The sequence below is a fragment of the Ischnura elegans genome, chromosome 7, assembly GCF_921293095.1.
Source record: "Ischnura elegans chromosome 7, ioIscEleg1.1, whole genome shotgun sequence".
NCBI classification, from domain to species: Eukaryota; Metazoa; Arthropoda; class Insecta; order Odonata; family Coenagrionidae; genus Ischnura; species Ischnura elegans.
The window spans coordinates 14117648-14139313 of NC_060252.1; the positions used below are offsets into that span (position 1 = coordinate 14117648).

At 39.5% G+C, this 21666-nt stretch overlaps 1 protein-coding gene across 1 annotated transcript in view; it reads right to left on the minus strand.

Moving 5' to 3' along the window:
• The window catches only part of LOC124162475 (transcription factor SOX-6), a 720216-nt gene that overhangs the window by 380651 nt on the left and 317899 nt on the right, over positions 1–21666 (minus strand). Inside the window, 1 exon segment of the mRNA XM_046539021.1 lies at positions 17774–17841. The gene's annotated coding sequence lies outside the window, so the exon portion shown is untranslated.

Sequence of the window (21666 nt, forward strand, 5' to 3'; positions counted from 1 at the left end):
GGTTGATGTCTTTCATAAACTTTGAAAATGGGATTCGCTAAGATTTTTTATCCTGTGTTTTGTCGCCAGAATTAAGTTTTATGTTAAATAAATGTTTTTCTGTCAAAATATCCTTGAATATAATGAGATTTACTAGAAATATTTGAGTAATGCATGTAAAAAAACTATTGGTATCATAAAAACAAGTATTTTGTCAAGTAGGGGACCTATCTTCCAAATATATTTATTAATATTAACGAATCCATTTGTTTTTTGGAAGAATAAATAATTATCATGCATAAATTGAGCACAAGGGTTAAATTCTTCCTTAAAAATGCAACATATTGACCAATTGATTGGAAAGGTACTGTCGTACGGAGTTCTGAACCTATCATAAGCAAATAAAAACAAATTGCACAATGTTAATGGAATAATTTTGATAATTTGCATCGTTATTAAATCATCAATGTCAAATAGAGTCGAAATTGTGGTCGGTCAACTTTAGTTAATAAATAAGCCCTCATTTTAGAAGAAGTTGAACGTGATGATAAATTCTACGTCTTTTTATGTTTGAAACACTGAATTTGATACCGCGGCGGAGAATACGACAGTAAACGAAGAATATTTTTCACGTCGTCTGAGAATAAACCTCCCCGGATTTGCTTAGCAAATTAGGCCTATATGTTTCTCTTCGCTGCTGCAAAGATTCTCACGCCCCTATGCAGCCAAAATCAAACTATTTATTAAGCTTTCCTTGTATTAGCAAGCTTCGGTCATTTATATGGACAACCCATGTCCTAGATTCTTGCCATAATTCTGAGAATTGACGCCACCGAGGCTGTCTGATTGGGGCCAAAGCCAACCCGTTGCTGGGGCAGACAATTTCCCTCGCCCTTTCGGTTGAGGGGACGGCTGCGAGGAGCGCGTTCAAGGGTCCAGCTGAGTGTCGAGTGGTCAGGGGTTGAAGAGGGGACGAGCGTCGCTTACGACTCGCGGGCCATTGTCCCGTGGGTATCGCCTTCAACCCCTCCCGGGAAATCGGAGCGACTCCGTGGGAAAATCGACTACGATCGAATGTGCGAGTGAAAAAATAGCTTAGGTTCATCGCAGTTTTACGGAAAATATAGCAAGAAATCATGAAAAACACCACGGCGTCATCCATTGGCAAGTGTGACTCCACTATCGCCATTTTATAATAGGTTACATTTTTATTTCTATGAAAATAATATCCCTACCAACCAATACACTTACCTATTGACATAATCAGAGGTAAACGAAAAGTAGAAAATAATAAAGTCAAAATAAAGTAAAAAATTTGAACATTCGCTGATGGCTCAATCAACAGTCAAAACAATAAAGCCCTCAACTACTAGCAACTTGACATCCTATAACCATAAAAAAAATCGGTTCCTACATTGTTAGATACTGGTTTCCATCACAAATAGGATATTTGTGGGACTTGACTTAATAAGCCCTATTCTAATTTATGGTCATAGTACAGTCTTAAGAAACTTTATTGTTATTAAAAACAATTATGTCCAAGAAGTCTCTTATACGGGAAGAAGCAATAGAGTTGGCGGTGATATTTTATGACAGAATGATCAACGGTAAAAAATAACCACGAGGTCCTACTACGGAGGACGTTCTTCCTTACAGTTACTTTTTAATCATAAAGCTTAGTTTATCCTCGAAACTGATTGAAATAGAAATAGAGTTTCAAAAGTTTGCTGATTCGACAAAATATAGCCAAAAACCATCATCCCAGTTCAAGCAATAAATGCAAATACTACTCAAGATACCTTGGCTGCATATCATATTTCCTTAAATATAATTTTAAACAAATATTAATGCGTACCCTAAGGGGCTAATTCACTGAAGAACCATTTATTACGTTGAATGGTACCAAAAAAAGGTAGTCATCGCTTTAAAACTGGATTATTTATAAATAAAGTGGACTAGTACTGTAACCTATATAGTTTTAATGATCCACGTGACCTTTTATATTTCCAGTTTTCATTGTCCTCTATTTGATTTTACAGAATCAAAGGGCATTGGTGAATCCAGGAAAATGTTAACATGCAGGCTCTAATTGTATGAAAACAGGAGCTCAACCACACGATTATGCAGAAATCGAACAATGGAGATACTTGATTATTGTGCCATAAAACACGGGAAAATACATATAACCTGCGCTCCACAACGGATCCATTCCCCCTCCGATGGATGCGTTCCTTCGGCTGTGCGTCGCGACTTTCAAATGGAACGAGAATAAAGAAACGATTTTTACTCACCCCTCCCCCTATTCGCTCCGCTGCCTTCGCCTCATTGATTTCACCCTGGCCCTGCTGCCGTGAATGGCGACTCCGCGGCAGACCGTATTATTTCCCGAGTGCAGTCAGCCGCGAAACATAACTAAACCAATTATCAAACGCGAACCGAGCGAATGTCACAATGTGTTTCCAGTATGAAATGGTGACTGCAGGGGCGGGAGCCATTGTGGCAAGCACCGGAGCTGATCCCTATAGTTTGCGGTGACAAGTGCGCTTCCAGTTGTTTTACTTTCCCTTCGCATCGGAGCATTTATTTAAAGAAAGGGGCGTTTACTAATGGTGCAGAGCTGTTGACAAAGTTATTGTAGCCACAATCATGGAGATAAAACCTCAAATACATCGGTCGGAACTCACCCGAACATTTGCGACAAAAATTAAAAGGCTTGGATTTCGCTAACAAATAGGACGACGATAGTCAAATGAAAAAAAGCGAGGCACCGGATTTACAGCATTTTCATTATTTAACTTATATTGGTGACCAAGTACAAGAGGTGCTTAGTTCCAGGGGAAAGTCTGCGAAATTTTTCGGGGATGATAATGATAAAATTATACAAATTTCACTAAGAGATTTATTGCTCGGTTGTTTATTAAATCATCTTCATTTTATGTCACTACCTGATAAGTCAATAAGTCTTTTAAGTGAAATTTAATGATAAGCGCAGTGTTACCATCATGAGCAGAAGGGCTGAATTATAGTCGAAGTAAAATACATAGGAAATTTATAGACTAGAAAATTTAACATTAGAATTTTCTTTTTTAAAATTCTAGTTTAGCGAGAATTCAATATTGAAGATCGAAGACGAATTTTTCTATAGGTCTTACCTATATAGAACAGGGCAGTATTTAAAGATGATTCCACTCAAGATATTTTCGCATGAGACAAATTCTAATCCCGAACTACGACAGCCAGTACTGGTTCTTTGAAAAATTACCTTATGTTTCGTGATAAGTAGATAATAATCTTTCATAAGTTGATGACTTACTGATACAATTTCAAAAATAAGCTCTTTTAGGATCCAAACCACAGATTTACGAAAATATGAGCATAACCATTAGTTGACGAGGCATACTTATGTAGCATTATAATTCAGAGCGTATACTTGAGCTTGTGAAATCTTTATTTTCAAGGAAACAGCCAATATTCCTCATTGCTCTATCCAAAAACTCGCAACAAATCTTAATTGAATTCGTCGAGAGGAATAATGCCTGCAGCGGGGCCATTCATAGCTAAAGATGTCTGCTTGAAACCATTATTCCGATAAAGAAACGCTCCATCAGCCATAGAGGGTACGAATAAAGAGATTCTGAGGCTTTTCAAGAAAGCTCACCCGTTATCCTTTCTCTCTGGAAGGAATAGTGAAGTCGAGGGAAACACATCCGGGGTTTTAAACGAGCCGGCAGACTCTGGAACAGATAAGCGAAATCCCTCTCTTCTTATCTGCCGTACCCTTTCATAAGCATCTCTCCCGGCGCGCAATACCCTTTACCTCATCTCTTTGGCCAGGCGAAACAAACGCGCCACACTGAATAAGGACTCCCTCCTTTTCTTCCAGGTTGCCCGCGGAAAATCTCCATCTAATTCACTCCCTCCGGAGAAGTTTTGCCGAATAAAATACGCAGGTATATGCGATGCAAAAGAGGGGGAGAGACTACTACTTTAATTCGGCATCTCAATTTGGGCTTTGGGCCCTTTGTGCGCGCCCCCTCCCCCCCCCTTGTCGGAGAAAAAGAGGGGAGCCTTAAAACCCGGATTACGGGTATCTCATTTGATTACGGGGGTGGTGGGGTCGGGCTCCTCCGGAAGGCTGTGTTGTGCGCAAGGGGATGGCGAGGAGAGACTACAAGGGGGAGAGAGTCGTCGGATGATGGAATTTCTCGGCGAGATGGACGCGGAGAATGGCAGGGGGTGCAAGTTGGGAGAACGGACGCGGGTCAGAGACGCCGGCGGATTAGTGGAAAGAAGAGTGTCCCATGGGATGGACACTAGTCGAAGGAAGTGAAAAGTTTGGAGAGATTTCTAAAAGAGTTTCCAGGATAATGGAAAACCTAGAGGTGGTATTACTCGAGTCTTCCGCCAACACGTTCGTCCAACAAAGTGGTCAAGAGGCCTGTGGCAAAATAAGAGATGTACGGCACAATGATCTAGGTTCTTTCTTGGTAAATTTCTCGATTTTAGAGACAGAACGAGCATTCACAGAGTCCACCTTCTCCTTCTGAAAAAATATACTAATTATGATCATAAGATTCTAAATTATTAATGCTTTTTCCAACTCTCCGTTCATATCGCTTGAAAAGACAACCTTTTGGCATCCATCCAGCCTCCAATGAATAAAATTGTAGGATCAAATGCAGTTTTAATAATCAATATATCGTCCAAAAATTTCTTTCTGATGGCCTCAATACGGTCAGGCCAATCACAATGGTAAAATGAGATGGATGGAAAGGTCAACATCAAAATCCGTGAATAACAGAAGAAAGGTTCTTGAAATCATTTCATATTCTTGAAATGAAAACAGAGTAACCATCACTACATAGAAAAGGTATGAAGGACTAAAAGAGCAAATAATATCTCACCTGCGTCCGCTGTAATGATAAAATGTTGTTTGTTCTTATAAGAGAGCAGATACTCTGAAAGGTGAGGTCTAATATGAATCTACAATTGAGAATCCCTCAGGACTAATGTGTGAACAGAAAATATTCCCAAAGAACTTCAAGAATGTAATATAGAAAAGGCATGATCACTGATGCGGTGCCGGAGTTGTCGGAAGCAAAGAAAAGGAGTAATACCGCAGGTAAAAATCTAGACATCAGTACTGTAGTCCCGTGAAAAGGCCTTCCTTATATTGGAGGGCAGATACTCTGAAAGGTGAAGTCGAATATGAATATACACGCGAAAATCCCTCAAGGCTTATGTGGAGAGAAAATACTCCCGGTGAACTTGAAGAATATAATATAGAAGAGGCACAATAAGGGTTCATACTGAAGAGGTGCCGGAGTTTAGCGGAGGCAAAGAAAAGGGATACGGTAGGCCAAAATGGCGCAGGTAAAAATCAAGACAACTGTTCTGCAGTCCCTTGATAAGGTCTTGTATTGGAGAGCAGGTAATCTGAAAGGTGAGACCGAATACGAATCTACAAGTGAGAAACCCTCAAGGATAATATGTGAAGAGAAAATAATACCGGAGAACTTCAAGAACGTAATAGGGAAGAGGTAGGAAAAGGGGTCATACTGTAGAAGTGTCGGAGTTTGGCGGAGGCAAAGAAGATAGATTTTCTGGAGCGAACCGGCGCTATTTATGAGAAACCTCTCTATCTCTCTGACTAAATCCCTCCTTTAAGTTTGTCACCGGGAAGAGATGCAAAGAGGAGCGGAATGGATGACGGTCCACAATCGCCTCTATAATCCGTTTCCCATTATGCAGACAGAGAGAGACACGAAGTTTTCAGGCGGTGGAGAGGGGGATCTCCTTGGGGATTATGGGAATTTCACGCAGATTTTCACCCATGGGGAGCGGGATGCGGGGAAGAGAAAGAGTGGGTGTTGGATTTGAAATGGGAAGAAGGGTGGATAAGAGGAAAACGGAGGGAATGGCGACAAGTGGAGGAGAGGTTAAGCAGGGGCCATAAAGGACGCGGAGAAGATGGGGTGAGGATGTCCTGAGAGAAGGGAAGGCATGCCGACTTGAATTACTCAAAAAAGTCTCTTATTTTCTGCGCATATAAGAATGCTTTTGAGATACTGATGACAATTTGAAAAAACAAGGTGTATAATATGGAAAAATTAGTACCTCCAGGCACATAATATACGATAATAATACCTAACAGAATCTACCTGATGATAATTGCAAGCTAATCGAAACATGTGTAGTAGAATTTGTGAAATGAAAATTAAGTGGACAGTGCGATATCTTTGCGTATTATTCACCAAATAGAACCACTCGAAACAAATTTAGTAAGGAGAAAGAGTTGAAAATCATAGCAGAAGTCAGCAGCTTTTTCAAAGAGTAAGAAATTACAAAAATTATAGGACGAAATTATACGGTTCACTTTTAAGAGGCTCACAGAGGAATTCCAGGCTCTTCGTGAGATGAAAAATTGAAAACTTTCAAGATAAGCGCCATACAAGTTTAATTCGACCACGATGAATAACCCGGAAAAAGGATCAGCACTTGATTGAAACAATTTCCGCAGTGAAAGCACTAAAACAATAAGGAGGGAAGGCTGGCAAAATAATGGGTATTACTAACATTAAATTGACTCCATTTTACCGTGAAAAAATCTCACCCAGTGATGATAAAAAAAAATAATATCAGGAGTTACCAATTGGCAGCGACATCCGTCCAACAATGCTCACATTTTTGGGAGTAATATTTTCATATCTCGAAGCTATTATCAAGCACGTTTAAGAGAGGGGTCAGCGCGAGGACAATCATGGAGGCAGAAGAGGTCTCAGGGAGAAAGAGGGACCAAAAAACCTCAGACGGCTCTTTTATCTGCACGAGAGACGAGATGGAGACGAGTTCTCGCTCGAATTTCGCTCTTCTTTTGTCACCCCGACGTTAATATTCGACAGTGTCCTCTCCCTTCCATCCTTGCGGTGCCATTGGAGCGTGCGTCTGAATGGGTCGCGCTCACAAGTGGGCGCGGATAATCCATCTCCCCACTCAAAGATTCGAACGGCCGAAAAAAAGCCTCATCCTTCGATTCCAACCACCCACTCTCCCACCCACTCTCCCTCCAAGTTTCAAGCCTCCCCCACAGACTCCAACCCCTCTGAGAATACATACATGAGAATCTCCGGGACCAATCACCCGACTCCAAAGCGGTTCTCTTCCTTCGGTAGCAGTCGGACTTAAATGAAAATGTGAGCTTATGCATTCAAAAACGGTCCTTTGTGTCGACCCGCGCGTTTGATTATTTTCCTACGCATGCATACAGTATATAAATAGGGTTCTATCCTCCTTCATTCTACTACCTCTTCTGTGTCGGATGGGATTAGCGTGCGGTTGGGTGAAATATAATGGAAATCTGAATAAAAGTGTTTCGGTTTCCTACTCGGGCTTTTAGGATGTTAATTGAAATTCGCAGAGGCTTTTTGTAATGTGCAGAAGGTAAAAAACGAAAAAAATATGTTTCTATAAGCCCCCAACGACATGAAATGGATCCGAAAATCTTTCAAGTTTCTAAAATGGATCAGCGAAATATAATAGATCTAATTCAATGGGCTGAGAAGCCTAAAATATGGAATTATTATAATTTAAGCAGTGTTTAAAGAAGGTTTACAGCAGGGTTGGTGAAAGAAAATTATTCCGATGCCTATGCTATGTGTACATTAAACATCTATATTATTTTCTTACGCATATTCTTCATCTAGGATGAATGATTACTGTAGAATCAATTTTAGTGTGGCAAAAATAAATTAATTTTACTAGCTTTCAAGCTAACTATTCAACCTGAAATAAAAACTATATTTTTTCAATCAATGGGATTCAAAAAGGTACCATTGATGGGGAAATAAAATCCAAGTGACATTGCAAAGGAATTCAGAAAGATTTTTGTGGTAATTCATCGAGAGAAAACTTAATATTCACGATAATTTAAATAAATATCGACAATGAAAATAAAATTTTACATAATATCCTTGACCAATATCGAAGTCCATGCATAATTTAAATCAATAATAGTTATCGAGATCTGTGATCTTTGGTGGCAAAACCAAATCATTTGTATCTCACTCACGGGTCCAAGGAGGTTTTGGAGAAGGAGCCAGAGGGGTCGCAGATATTAAAACATTCCAGAGCTCAAACAATAATCCGATCCAGGATTTGTAACACTGAGGGTTAATAGAGGAAAGTATTAAATAATACTTAGTGAGAAGTGGACAATGATATAATTAGTATTTTCTATATCAGAAAAAAATCCCGAGATTCAAACTACTTGCTTCCGTTTCCCTTGCCCACTTCACAGACATTACGCAGTCCTGGTTCATAAATGTCGTGGCTCAACCACGTCAGGTGTACTGGCAGACGAGGATGGGGACGCAGAAGTAATGAAATTCAAGGAGACCAAAGTATAGGACGAACATCAACGGAAATGTAGGGGTGAATGCATACAGGCTAGAGCAGTATTTATTTCGACTTATAATATGTGATTTGAATTGTGATTGAACTGCTGTAGATAATCACGTATAATTATTGGTTTCACACTGTCAGCGGCGTAACAAGGAATATATTTTGGGGGAGGGTACAGGGGGCTTCGGGGGAGGATGAGGAGATTTATTGGGGGCTATCCTCCCCCCCCCCCAGAAAATGGGGAGTTCAGGAAAAAATTTGAAAAATAGCATGCCTGAAAATGCATTTTACATCATTTGGCATTTTAAATTAAATTGAAGCAGATGCAGTTATTATATATCAAGTCCAGACAAGATTTTTAAACGATAGTTCGATTTCTATGAGGCTTTGGGGGTGATATATATCTTCCCCCCCATAGTTAAGCCACTGCACACTGCATTTTATCTATTATTGTGAAGTTTGTGAATAAGATTCAATGAATGATGAACTTATAAATGCCTCTATTCTCCGAAGAGCCGTTTTCTACCAATGCTACTGGTTTTGGGGCCCAATTGAGATAGCCACTGTACAGAGTGAAAGCAGGAGGGTGTCTGTAGCACGCGAAAACCACCAAACTGACCACGACGCGTGGCAAGAGGGTTCTCTCCGCCATCCGCTCGCCCCATTGCCCGCTGCCACGTTGGACGAACCCTCTCAATTAGCCCCTGCAGAGAGGGGGCGGAATTCCAATAAGGATACCTTCAAGCACCCGACTACAACCCAAAAAACATCCCACCTCCTCTCCTGACCAAATAGCTCTCTGGAACTGCGGCGGGCACATCTGAAGGGAGGTAATGGCGCCTGTACGACTAGTAACTGATACTTAAGTTCATATCTTTAAAATACCCTTGTAAACATAGGCGGATCTGGGGGGAGGGGAGGTACGGGGGCACGTGCCACCCCAGACCCTTAAAAAATATGCAAGAGTTTTAATACGGTCCCATTATCATTGCGTTCGTTTTGCATTACAAGGTCTCCTAGTGCCCCCCAGAACAAAATCCTGGATACGGCCTTGTTTGTGCCCCCCAGAAAGAAATATTGGATTCCGCCCCTACTAGTAAACAATAATGTACTCTCATCGACATCTTACCAGAAATAATAAAAAAAAACTCGCGAATATTTAACGCTATTTATCCATAACATAGTTCTTGAAAGAGTAACTTTTCTGGCAGGCTGGAGTCGATTTCAGTTTTGCTATTTATAATATAGGTAATACATTATCATTGTAGTTTAGGAATTTGAGGTATTACTTTGAAGAAAAAATGAAATTGCTCACGTAAAGAGGCTTATGCCTAATTTTTACCTTGGATCTCAAAATGCGATCCACCTATATAAAATATTTCGTCAAAATAACATTTATATTCATTTACATTACATACATTCGTTGAAAGGATTAACATAAAAGCCGGTAGAAATATCGAATTTTAAAACAATTTTTATAATAAATATTGCTCTAGTCTTGCAGGTAATAGCAGTACTGGACAGATCACATTAAGATTATCACATTTACTGTACTATTTTGAGTTTTTACTTTATTTTATGGTAATTTCAGTCCAAATGATAACGCTGCTCAATCAATCGATATGAAGTGGGAAAGAGTACGTGCAATTAATGTTATTATTTGCCTTATTTTCCAACATTGTTATGGTAATGAATGCAATAATATGTATCGAAAAAGGATACTTAAATAGTTTATGATTCTGAGAATACATATTTGTTTGAAAAACCGTTGAATTATTGAAATTGGATTGAAACGTACGTATTTTTCATTTCTCTGCTTGTAATATGATTACTTCGTTTCGTCTTACTCATCCCAGAGCATCATAAAAAGTTAATTCATTCATAGTTAATTTTTATTACCCATTTTCTTTTGTAATGACCATTTAAAAAAGTTTACATAGGCTCACTTTTATACAAAAAATAAATTATTTCTTTTATGCGAAAACGACACATCAACCGGATAGTGCACAATTAAACGTATTTTGAAATATTTTCAAAGACTATGCTCCGTACCCAAATCCGCTATTTTCAATATCGGAGGATGTCACCTTTGAAAAGCAACATATCCGACAATCCATACAAAAGTTTTGGTTGGCGCATTTGTGTCGGGTCGCGCAGTCACGGTGGGAACGCCTTAAAAGTGCCCGTCTCCCATCCATCTATTGCTTTCCTCTCTCTTATCCGCCCTCACATTTGCGCTCCAAGAGCCGAGGATTCATAAAAGGCTTTCGAAACCAAATAACGCGCAGTTGAATGCTTATCGGGCCGGGGGGAGGGGGAGTGGCGGGGGGGGAGGAGAAACAGCCACCCCCTGCTAGCACACATCCATCAAAAGCGCCAAAGCGCCAGGGCTTCTCTCGTTCCATCCCTCTCTCTCCGCGCGGAGAGAAGAAAACGAGGTTCGAACCCCCTCCACCCTTCCCCCCCCCAGACCCCCCACTCTCATCTTCGCAACAGTATTCCTCCACCCCCGAAAGGCAACTTCACGCCTCCCACCCCCTTTAACACAGCATTTCTCCCGCCACCCGACAATGCGACCGTGTTTGTCAATAGCTGTTAATGCCCTAAGCCATTAATCATCAGGGTTTCCCACACATACTCCCCCCTCTCCTCTGCCACACATAGTAGTTCCCCCATCAACCCCTTCCCACCCCCATCCTCCCACGCTCCCTCCCTCCCGACCTAATATCACAACCCCCGCGAAACCACGTCATTCTCCGCCACAAAAACCCTTCCCCCCGCCCCCTTCCGCCGTACCTTTGGCGTACCTTTGCTCCTTCTGAAAATCCTTCCTCCCTTCCAACCGTAGTTTCTTCGGCGATCGACAGAGGCATTCCTTCTCCTTCGCCGTACTTCCTTGTGACTTCCTTCATCCCAACATATTTCCTCGCGTTCAATTGGATGTAGCAATATAATCTCTTTTAACGAGGAAAAGGCATGATATTACCGTGAGAACACGATTAATATAAAATAAATTTTTTCGGTATTCCATTTAATTAATTTTTATATTAAAAATTTACTGCCAAACCACCGATTACAGCTCTATTTCCCTTTAATATCGGGGTTTTCATAACATTCAATAGTTATACTCTCTCAAACATCCATGCCTTAGATAGGGGAAACCTACCTAGACGGGACTCGAATCCGCGGATTGGCAGGCGAGGACTTTATTTTGCCAACACCGAGGTTGGCTATAAAATTTAAATATAATAAATAAAATACACATAAGAGAGGTGCTTCTTCTCACTCGTCCGACCACACCCTGACCATATGCGATGTGGCGCAGAGAATCTAAATCCATCAACCTTATAAAATAAAATTTATATAGAATCACCTGGAAATGGTGCAAAAGACCCTAAACTCAGGTTTTCTTTTTTAATTTCTTAATTTTATAAAAAAGTTGGGGGGAGCGTGGAGCGGGTAAAGGGCATGGCTGCTAACCTAAGGGTTCTGGGTTATTATTATATTATCCCGTGTGAACCTTTCGGAGTCCCTTCAAAAGAATAAATTCTCGACGAGGTTGCCGAGGGAAAGAAACTTGATCGTTTACCGCGAATTCACGATTTCTGTCATTACCTGGAAAAATATATCACTTGATAAAATTGCTGCGAAATACTTTAATTTTCGTAAGCACAACCTGAACACAATAATGACTCTAATTCAGGTTTTGAGGGTTGCAAAAAAACGCAAAAATAACTTGTCTTCGTGGAAAATTCGTCATCAGTTTGGGTGAGGCCACATTTTGTTCAGATGTTTTCATTAATATAGTAAAATGCTTGAGTTTTGGTGTCAACTTAAAATCTATAGTACTTATTCACCTCAATAATTTGGAATCAATTTTATTGAATTTTATTTTCAAAGACTATGCTGCGTACCCAAATTCGCTATTTTCAATATCGGAAGATGTCACCTTTGAAAAGCAACGTATCCGACAATCCATACAAAAGTTTTGGTTGGCGCATTTTTTAAATATTTTTTTTAACATGAATTTGAATTCACCCATTACACTTCTTTCTTAGCGCATATTGAAACGATGCACATTGTGGAAACCTCTTTCCTAACCCCCTGGTTCCAGCAACTTGCAATTCACAAGCACGAGATGAGACAACGTTGAACGCAAAGGTATTCACGAGGGCTCTTCCCTTAATGGGTATTGCTTCCCGGGATGGTGTCGGAGCTCAACTCTTTCATTTTTTGCCAGAAGGAAACGCGGGGAGGAAGTTGGGAGAAAGTTAGGGCGGCTGACGACGCTTGGAATGAGGTCGACCCGTAATTGTTAATTTTCCATCTAGACAAGGAAATGAAATGGGTTACTCGGCCTTTCCATCTTGGAGTAGCAGCCGGAATTTTTTTCCTTCCAAACCTCTTCAAGTTCCCGGTAGAGTTAGCAGGAAACTTAGCATGAGCGAAGGAACAGTTTCTTATAACAAACACAACTACTTACAGAAAATAGTTTTAGGAAAAAGTTATTGGACAAGAGATGTATGATGAAAATGCAATTTTCTTTGCGTAGTGGAACTCCTTTCCTCATCAAGAGAGAGATAAGGCCCATATTGCTAAAAAATTAACCTAGAAACTCGTAAAGAATGTTGACAGTTTTGTAACTCAACCTTTTTTTTTATTTACAGTATCTAAGTATTTAATACGGAAGAAACATGGCATAAATATAAACAGTTTTCAGTCTATTGAACCTACACATTATGGCATCACAATGGCAAACAAACTGCAGAATAGAGCACGGGAAATTGCGCAGTAAAATTTCATGAGTGAATGATTAATTTACCAAAATTGAGGTCGCACCAATTTGAAGGCAAATTTTCCCATTTGGCTGAAATTGGCTCGCTCTTACGAGCATTTGTGTTAGCAAGCACTTCTTAAGCTAATGCCCAAAATGTCTTCTGCCTGTTTTTTCAGCTCACTAGAGGTTATATATAGTGGCATTCATCCACGAAGAGCACTCTTCGCTAATTTTCCCACGCCTACGAACAGCATTCTCATTCTTATCTAACTCTCTCGGTAATTACACCCCACGGTAACTTCTTGATGGCTGAGGCCGCTGACTTCATGAAGCCATTCCGCACGATATCTTCGAAAGCAATTCATTCTCCCATAATTTCCGACTCATCTCCGGCGAAACAATTGCGTTTTCCACTTCAATCTCCTTCAATAAGATCACGAGAACTGAGGAAGATTTAGAGCTCTGGATTCAGTCGCTAATTTGAATCCTGCCAATCCAAACCCTTCTTGAATCACTGCCATGGATAACTAATCCTTCGATTAAATGCATATAAATTAAATTATTCTCAACACTATTGATTTTGAAAATTATAATCATAACATATACATTATTTATTTTTAAAGCTTATACAATGAAAATGGCGGTTTAGAATAGTCCTTACGTTTGGTAAATTTAAAATTATGAAGAAAATTCTTTGCATGGATTTTTAACCAAGTGCTTTTTTAAGTAAATATGCTACAACTAATTAATTGGCAGCAGAAATGAAGCCTAAATAAAAAAAATCAATCAAATCAACCTTTTAAAAACAAAAAATACTATTTTCAATTCTTTTAAGGAAAGCGAAAAGTTTTCATAATATTTTCACAGCCAATCGAATCTACAAAATCAAATTATAGACTACGTTCACTGAAAATTACTTAAAATAAATAGAGCTCAAAACTTAGTTTCGTTTCATTTTTTTACTTTCGTAATAAAATCACAAAGCAATTTCTGAGACCGATTTTCCAATATTTATTTTAACGCATAGAATTTTTGCTAGCGTCTGTTTGTTGGTAATACCTACTATTACTAAGTTTCACCACTACTACTAACGCATTTACAGCAGTAATTCATTAGAAAGCGATTATGTCTAGAATTTAGATAAATTTACGATTCCTTTGAGAATATTTACAGGGCAAAAGAGTTTTTCATTTCAGCATTGAATTGACCACTTTGAATCGAAGTAAATTTAAAAAATAAAATTTCACTCTTTATCTTCACTCCCTATATTGAATAATAACACAAAATTAGGAAGCAATGCAAGCAATGACTTGTGTCGACACTGCTCTCAGGGCAGAAAAGGGGAAAATAGATCGATCCTCCGGAAACCACTAATGACTCAGAACCCTTTTGCTGTCTCCGAAACAATACAACCGTTTCTGGCAGGGAATTGAAAAAAAACAGCCCAGCCGTTTAAATTCATCCCCCACTTGTCCTCCACCGGAGACTCTTCGCAGACAACCCTTTGCGCTTTTTCTCGCAATACCCCCAGGACCCCCCAGCCCACATGACTTCACCAATCGCACGAGGGATATAAGGGAGCTCTTTTTTCGGCGGTGATGGAGCCTTTTCACTTCGGATCCTATCGCCCCCGAGTCGTCCGAAAGGGGGAGGATGAGTGAAAAAAACAGCCGTGTTTGGTGTAGGGGGTGGTTGAGATAGGGAAGGTTGGAAAGGGAGTTTGGACGGGGGATGTGTGAGGCGGGAGGGGAGCGGGGGTTGTGTTGGGATTATCGGCCAAAGGGACAAGCGTGATGATTGAGCGAGGAGCGATCAGAGGCAGGATTGGCGAGGAGAATGGACGGACGACAAAGGTTGCCGGGGATGGATCCAGGATTATTCCGTACTCAAATCATACGTAACTCTTACATTCTGAAATATAAGTGGCAAGGAAAATATTGTCATATTCTATATCTAAAAATTTAATAGCCATGTAAATAAAATTTGACTAAAATTTGCATTTTACAACATAAAATGCATTATATATTGCGATATCTTGTGTATGGTATGAAATTTTAGAGAAATTTTTTATTATTTTTCTCAGGATGAATATAATATGAAATCCCAGCGCTCGAGCTGAGGATTCCAGTTGGTACACCGGTGAAATTGTCGTTACCTACAAATCCCACGCGGTGAAACTTAGAAGGCATGGAGACATTGGTTGACTCCTTCAGTCATGGTAAATTCAAAGCCCTTATGACTCAAAAAGAAGTATATCAATCCCGATATCAAGTAATTGTCTAGATGGTATTAATTTTTCAACTTTCTCGGAAATTTGAAAAGGTCTCGTATAAATCATGGAATTCAGTACAGTACCTATATTAAGGCCTCGCTGGAGTGTGGGATAATAGTGGAAATTATGGGGGGTGAAGAAGAGAAGGGTGTCACATAAGCAGTGGAAGGATTTCCTTGCAGACGGAAGGAAAAGCAAAAGGTTTGTGGCGGGAGGTGTGTCTCTGGAGGAATGGCGGGAAGAAGGGATTTGTGGCGGGAGGGTGCGCAACCCTTAAAAAACAAATGCTCGCGCTAATGCGTATTCTTCCGACGACATGTGCGGCGGCACCGTGGCGTGTATTCTTGGCTGCCTCCGAAACCGGATTCAACTGTCTCCCATTATGACTGGGCGTTTGGGAATGGGCTGCGATGCGACGGGGACCAAAGGGGCGACATTTAGGGTAGGTATATAGGAAGAGGGTGGAAGAGGGGGGAATTTGGGACATTCCAGAATGCATCCCCACGGAGCACGAGTGGATGCGAGTAAATGGAGAATTCCATTCGATATTCGAGAGGGCCAGAGATACGGGCACGTTCCGGATGTCCAGATGCCAAAGGAAAATGATTCTCGATATTTTCTGAAAAGAGAGGAAATCATGAAAAGATCTAATGCTCCTTTTCTGATGTTTCTTTCCCTGTGTATACTTATAGTGCTCCACCATATTATCTCCTCCGTGGCTGCCGACGTTTCGGGGTACGGGGCTCAGCCTCAGCCCTGAGAATGGAGTACGACTCGTACTCCGAAACGTCAGCAACCATTTACATCTACATAACACCCCGCAAGCCGCCAAAAAGTCGTGTGGCAGAGGGTGTTAGGACACCAGCCCTCTACTCATAAAAAATGAAGTGCTCTTCGAAGTTGGGACTAGCATTTATTAAAGTCCTTTATGGTTCCGGGGAAAAACGAATTCCCATATCTATCCGTTCGGCAAAATATCTCTCTTAATTTATCGCTTCTATCGGACCTGGAACTATAGTAAGGCTCTAATATTATGTTCTCCGTGTCACTCTTATAGATATCCATTCTCAATTGTTCAAGCAATCTAAGTCTAGGGCGCAGCCTTCGAGTCTCCAGAGGCTCCCAGTCTAATTCGCTTTACATCTGGGTAACAGTCTGTCGCAGTAGCAGTTTTTGACGAAACGCGCAGCATTCCTTTTGTATTTTATTAAGTTTGCGGATTAAGTTTTTCTGCACCGGGTCCCATACGCTCGCTGCATATTCAAGGTGCGGTCGGACGAGTGCTAAATAGCACCTTTCTTTTATTTTCTCATCCGAAAATCTTCCCACAATACGCTTGACGAATCCTAATTTATTAAGGGCTATGCCGCAAATATTCCTTACATGTGTTCCCCACGAGAGGTTCGAGGTTATCGTAACTCCCAGGCACTTCATTTCGTCTGTTGCCTTTATATTAATACCATACACAGCATAAACATGCATTGTATAAAATGCAGCAAAAAATGTACCGACATGCATTTGCTGAGATTAAGTTCAAGTCGCTACTCTTGGCTGCACAAATGGGCATTGTTTAAATCCGATGATACGAGGAGGGAGAATACCCGGTAAGGCACCCTAGCAGCCTTCTCTACGAGGGGAAATAATAGTCTATCGTTCATATCAGACGGAAATTTCGGTTGGATGAGTCAAACATTTTTTGGATATCATAATGTTAGTGTGGAAATTTGATTTCTCAAAAAATTAGGAGCTGAAATAATTATGCCGATAAATTATTTGAGTTAGTCACGGGAAATTTCGAGAAAGCATGTGTTAGCCCTCAGGAAGCTCTCGTAAAATCAAACTACAATGAAATTAGGAGTACAAGATGGCAGGGGAAATCCTAATAAAACAGCATTTATAAATTCTTTAAGTATCACCATGCTCGATATCAATCGAAGTAGATCTACGAAGATAGTTACTACATTTTTGAGTGAGAATTAGATTCTTCATTGAAATGAAATAGGGAAAAGAATTTTCTCTTTTATGGAAAATACGTTCTAGAGTCTACACAAAGAAGATAGAATTTTAAAGCTACAGAAATGAAAAATATGCTACTGTAAAATATGAAAATAGATTTTGATAGAGCTAAGTAGTGAATTATATGAATGTATACTTGCTGAAAACTTTTCTATTGAATAGCCGATGTAAACTTTACCATGGATTTAGTCTTAAAAAAAGGTAGATGGCTTAGCAGTGCAGAAAAATAAATTTCAATTTGGACCCGAGGACGATTGTGGACGAACCGTAGAAATTTAAGACTACAATTACTGTGGATATATGGAACCATTAAGACTGATATTACTTACCGCATAAGCAGATCTTTATGTCACTTTTGATATCACATAGATGAAGTTGCGGAAGAAGTTCTTGCTACCTGAAAAGTAGAAAAAATTAAAGTTATTTTTTTACACCAGATAGGATATGCTCATTTATCTAACAAAAACATTATTCATAAATTAGAGGTCAATGTTATTTAAAATGAGTTCATTAACTAAGCTTGACTTAACTGCATTTATATACGTAAAATAAAATAAGTGTAAGAGTAATGAGAATAAAATAAATAATACAAAATTATTCCATGCTAATTATAAGTGGTGACTTCTGAATTAAACTTATTATCCTTTAAGGACTACATTAATTTTAGATGCGTTTTTTATATAAAAGTAAATCGCACTTTTTTAAAAATCGACCACATTAAGGTCAACTGCTGTAGGTTTCTAAAACATAACTGAAAAATTACGAATAAACGTACTTTAAGTTATACTCATCCCATATACCAATGAAATTAGTACCCTGAAACATTGTTTGCTAATTTTTTCAAACGCAACTTACTTTCTGGATACGACTCGTAACATGGCACGAATAGGTTAATAACATCCAGCAAGGTGCGAAATTATGAGTAAAATGAGTTGTAGTGTATATAAGCTGCTCTACTTCGATAAATCCTTGACCGCGAAGCCAGATTTGCCAATCAAACCTTGACCACGATTTGCAGGTTAAGCACAATTCTTGGAAAGATAGGCGATGGTAAATTATTTTTACCTAAAAAAACTCGGTAATTATTTATAGCCCATAAAATAAAGATTTTCTTCCGTGATCCCAATAGCAATGAGGCTGAAATTTCACGAGAGTAATCGAATCCTTGGATGCCGTTGTTTGTGAGAGCACGGACCACGTGCGGGCCTCGAAGGGCTCCGTCATCCATCTCATAATATGATCCCACACCAGGCATCCGGCGTCTATTTCCGAAGCCTCGAAAGGAGAAGTCAGGCGTCAATTTTTCCGATACATCCCCTTTTTGTAGGAACTGGGAAACAAGGCGAGGCGAGTTCTATTTGTGCGCATCAGAGACAAAGGCGATATATCTCTTCGAAACGAAACGCTGCCGCCCCGAGTCGAAGATCGCTGTGAGTCGACGCACATGGGTTCAAAATAAAAAGGGAGATGGAACATAACAGGGGTGGATGGGGAATCGGAGACGCATATATGTGAGTTCGTATATGAATGGGGAAGAGACGGGGATATCAAGCGCGGCAGTGGAAACGCGTTCAAAAACAAAATCGGGCGGAAATATCCAGGGAGGAAAATAAAAAACGCGACACAATGAGGAAACGTCATAAAACGGCTAACTCTCGAAGAATACAAATCCAATGCCTATATATAATCTATGCTATGTGTATAATCAATGCTAATCTAATGCCAGTAACAAATCACTGACCACTTACAAAATTATAATACCACAACCTTTTTTACAATAAGAATAACAACAACAATATTTTGAGGAGGCGACCGTCAGCTGAGGTCATTTGCGCATTGTTGTCAACTTCCAAATCATGGAGCGATAGGAATGTCTTCTTGGCTCGTGTTTAACTTGTAACTGTAGATGTATCTTTGTTAACCTTCATTGCTATAACTCCACTCACGACGAATCTAAAACGCATTATTTTTAAAAAACATAAAACTTCAACTAATAACTTCAGGCTTTACTTTGTGAAACCTCTCCATATTGGAAATAAAGAAATAAAATTTTAATATGGGCTCAACCCGGGTTTCGTAACGTGGTTACATCGTCAGGTGACCTGAACCAAACTGACGATGTAACCACGTAACGAAACCCGGGTCATACCCATATTAAAATGATAGTGAACCTTACAAAGTTTTATTTCTTTATCTCCAATAAAACTTCAACTTATTTTGAATTCTTCCTTCTCGTACAATGACAAATCCCTGACCACTTACAAAATTATAATGCCACAGCTTTTTTACGGTAACAATAACATCAACAATACTTTGAGGAGGTGACGGTCAGCTGAGGCCATTTGCGTCACAAGGGAATGGTAGGGAGGGGAGGGTGGAGGGAAACCCAGCGTCAAGGGCATTAGTCTGCTCTTAACGAGAGGCACCAAGGGGATCACAGCTTAACGTCCCATCTGACGGGATGAGTATTGCTCTTGTAACACCATCCACGGAGCCCTCAAGCAAAGATAGGGTATTCTGTGAAAATCTCTGCCACCGTTGGGATTTGAACCCGTACCAACGGGGTGGGAAACCAGCATCCAAGCCACCAACCCGATTCGAGCCCCCGATATGTATTTGTTGAGATTAATAGTAACAAGTCTACCTTAAATAACATAAACATTCCAAATTAAATGCTGCCTTTAAATGCCAAAAACAAATTGTTAATTACTTTTTAAATTATAAAACCATATTTTTGATGGAATAAAACGATTGCAAATTGGTATTACTCAGATTATTTATGCAAAAATATGAACAAGCAATGAATGATGTAGCATTTAAATACTTAAGGAATGTAGTGAAAGGCTGCCCTGTAAAAAGGGCTATTCATAAAGGTCAACTCTGCGAAATAATGAAAAAGAGCTGATAATAACCCAATTACGGTAAAATTTTATGCTGGTCTTATGCAAATTAGGGAAAAATTCTCGTGTAAAATACATAGCATTAATCCACAGAAAATTTATCTGCAAAGAACATTCTGCAATAAAACTGATTGAAAATTTAACTGCAGCGATAGGTTCCTAAAGATGAAGCCACAATAACAGCAATCAGTGGTATATAAATAATATAATCGGCAAATTATATAGTGCAGTATTCCGAACCTATTTGAAAATGAGCGTAGTTCCAGAAAAATCATTTCTTCAAAAGGCAGTCAACTTAGATCTCATCCATTTAGGAGATTTCATACACAGCTATTAAGATTTTTAAGATATATCAATTAGACTAACAAATTTCGCGAGCAAGCGGAGTTTACGATAGATGTTAAAATTTATTAATTCAATTTTACTTACATACTGGACAAATTAAAGCACCAAAAGGAAAGCTAGCTACTGTAAAAAGATGAACTAATCCTAAAAGGCTTAACAATTGAAAGAGATAGTTTGATAGATACGAATCTCACATTTAAACGCGCCCATAAAATTTCCTTTCTAGAAGCTGAACACAGAAACAGCGACCACTCAGTAGCAGAGGAAACGAAATGTGAAGCCCGATGGCTCCAGAGCGTGAGTAATGCTTTGCGCCCAGTTTCTGAATGAAAATCCGAGGATATTTTCTGACTTGGGGAGGGAGACAAAATCCCTCGAAACCAAAAATATTCTTCCTGTCCCTGGAAACCTCTAAAGCCCAATTAAAATGTTCCCTCCCGAAATTCCATTCTTGAAATCTCTTACATCGCCATTGTGGGCGTGCTCCACTGTGGTCAAACGTCAGGAGCGCGTGATTTATGACACGCGGAGGCTGTCAGGCGAATGATTCTGTTTTGACTATGGCAGAATAAAGTCATTTAAATGGCTCCCTTTTAATCACTCATGACGCTTACTAAGACTCCCAGGAATTTTAAGACACGGGAAGTGCCAAGCTCATGGCAGATGTGGAAGAGTTGTATGCAAACAAGTTTTAATTTTAAATTACATTAACGCGGAACTAGCCTGAAATGTTTACATATTTCTGTTAATATTAATGAAAAATTAATTTTTATAAAAGTAATAATCCGAAATAGGAGAATTGATTATCAATTACATGTTTAATGCAGGACAAAAACCGGATGTGTATCATGACTCACAAATAAATAAGGCACTACAAATTGGAGCTCAAAATACAGTTGAATGGATGGATAATGCTTTCCTTCATCTACATATAATGCATTTTTTTAATTGCGTAAAATATAAAATAAATGTATCGT